The sequence below is a fragment of the Sprattus sprattus genome (assembly GCF_963457725.1).
Source record: "Sprattus sprattus genome assembly, chromosome: 2".
In the NCBI taxonomy this organism is placed as follows: domain Eukaryota; kingdom Metazoa; phylum Chordata; class Actinopteri; order Clupeiformes; family Clupeidae; genus Sprattus; species Sprattus sprattus.
The window spans coordinates 68,296,642-68,299,141 of NC_137921.1; the positions used below are offsets into that span (position 1 = coordinate 68,296,642).

Consider the following 2,500-nt stretch of genomic DNA (forward strand, 5'->3'; position numbering starts at 1 on the left):
GATGCGGGGGGGGGGGGGGGCAATTGGAGCGGTGTTGAGGTAAAATTAACATGATCAGGCTTAATTTCAGTTCATCATTACATCAGATAACATTAAAAACAGCAAGTCCCAGAATGCACCACTAGCAGGCCATTGCAGGCTGCTCATTATTTCAAGTTGGAACACCTGTGAAGGAATGGTCTCAGCAGGCATCTCAGCTTAGAGGGATGTACACAAAGGATCTACTTGTGGTACAACCAAAGAGCCACTGGTGCTGTAACTTATGGTGATGATTATTTGTTGTTGGAAGTGCTGCTATAGTCATTGATGGTTGATGATGGTAGGATGAATTGTTTGATTTGTATAAAAGTGACAACCAAGCAGCAGACAGCATACAGGCAGCATGCATATCAGTTTGCTGCATGCATACGAGTTTGGCTTTTTGTTTGAGTGTATTTTGTTGATCGTTACATTTATAATGATGTTATGAAGTGCTTTCATAGCAACACCAATGCTGCATACTGTTTGCAGTCATTGAACATTCTCCTAGCCATTAGTTTGGGATGGTTTCAGCCATTCCATCGGTTGTAAGCATCGGTACTTGGTACTGAAAATGTATGAATTGTATTTGCATTTTTGGATAACTTTTTTTTTTTTATCATTTTATGCTTTTTGTGTTCTTAAGGTTGTCATCCTAATGAACCAACCAGTCAACAAACAAACAAGGAAACATAAAACTTAAGCTGTGTTGGAAAGAGTTGTCCCGTGCGTGTTTTGGGGTTCATGTACCACCAGGCCATTTGAAGTTAGACAAAAAAAAAAAACCTAGGAACTTGACAGCGTGTGTGTGTGTGTGTGTGTGTGTGTGTGTATGGAGGGTTTTGTGTCTCTGTGACAGCTTCAAGGTGATCGTCCATCAAAGCCAGCCTCCTGCTCCCTAATCTTAGACTAGAGGGAACATTCCAGGGGCGATGGTGGAGGTGTGTGTGTGTGGGGGGGGGTCTTGAGGGTGGCACAGCAGGGGCAGGGGGGTTGTGGGGGTGGGGGGGTGGGGGGGAGCTGTGGCCCTGGCGAGGGGTTAGCTAATCATTGGTTTTATGGTGACGCTCTGCTATTCCAAGGCCATTGGTGCCCGCAGCCCCCCACCTGTCTTGTCAATTCAGCTGGAGCTATTTTGGGGCACACACACCCCCCCCAGCCCCCTCCCCTCCCAAAGGAGAGAAGCAAAGAGAGACAAGACACCCAGATCTCTACCTCTACCAAAAAGTAAGAAAGACAGAGAGCTCTGGGGGAGGGGAGTAAAGAAAGAAAGAAAGAAAAGACAGACAGACAGAAAGAAATAAAAGAAAAGTGGAGGAATCTGATAGACAGATGCAATTCGAGACATTAGAGACTTCTAAAGCTCCCTAAAAGCAAACGTAAGAACACTAGCTGAGACCCCCAGCTGGAGAGGCTGGAGCTATATGGAAGAACACTAAAACAAGAACCTTTCCCCTTCTCTCTAACTCAGATCTGACTCAGGTTGCAGAGTCAGCTGTGCAGGTTAACACAACATACAGTACTCCATGATGTAAATGGCCTCCACTCTCAGTATTACCACCACTACTACTACCAGAGTGTCTGCAGGTTTTAACTTTTTTAGACCTTTTTTAGACCATCATGGGTTCAATTTAAGACCTTCACGGAGTATCAAAAAAAGAAATAACAAAGCCAGACTGCGGTCAATTGACATTTATTGTCAATGAAACAAACATATATACATCCATTATTTTACATGCTTCTAAGCTGTGCACTTTTGGTGGCAATTTCATCCTCCAGAACCTTAAGCTGTTAGAGTTCGTCTTTAGCAGCCCTCCTCAGAGCATTGGATTTTGAGAGGAGCTCTGCCATTTTGCTGCCAGCCTTGCCCTCTGCTTGCTCTGCCAACTGAGCCCAATTGATCGCAAATGCTGGACGCAGCACTAGAACTAGTACTACCGGTAGAGGTATTATTTCTGCTAGCTGCAGAACAAAACTGGGCTATACCATGCGAATTTCGCGGCGCATTTGCCGAGTCCTGGTGCTTACTTGACTTTGTGTGCGATTCCAGTGCCTTAATGCCCAGGGTCCCGAGTTTTAGAGTTCTTTTGCAGAGAATGCAGTAAGCCTCACTGTCGTTGGGAACGCGTTTCAACCAGTCCGAAAATTCCGGTCGCGAGAGTTATCATTGAGTTTGCATTTCCCCATCTTCTTCTGCCATTTAGTCGTCTTCTACTTCATAACTTCCCGCCTTGCTCGCACACAGGGAATCAAAATACTTGCTACTGTCTGCAAGTGACGAGAGTACATTTCCGTTTCACATCCGTAGTTTTCTTATTACGTTCCACTAACAGCAACATGTCATGTAGAACTACACGGACCATAACTGTGCCCATTACAGGAAAAGAAAAAACAGAACGGCGTGGAAAAGGACGTAAAAAAATATATTTTTGCATTGAAACGTAGGTCTTAAATTACTCAAACTCAATGTTAGACATACAGT

The 2,500-nt window shown here is 44.5% G+C and overlaps 1 protein-coding gene across 1 annotated transcript in view; it reads right to left on the reverse strand.

Moving 5' to 3' along the window:
- jag2b (jagged canonical Notch ligand 2b) overlaps positions 1–2,500 on the reverse strand; it is a gene marked incomplete at its 3' end in the record, with an annotated part of 65,979 nt that overhangs the window by 31,775 nt on the left and 31,704 nt on the right. The gene's annotated exons all lie outside the window — the stretch shown is intronic.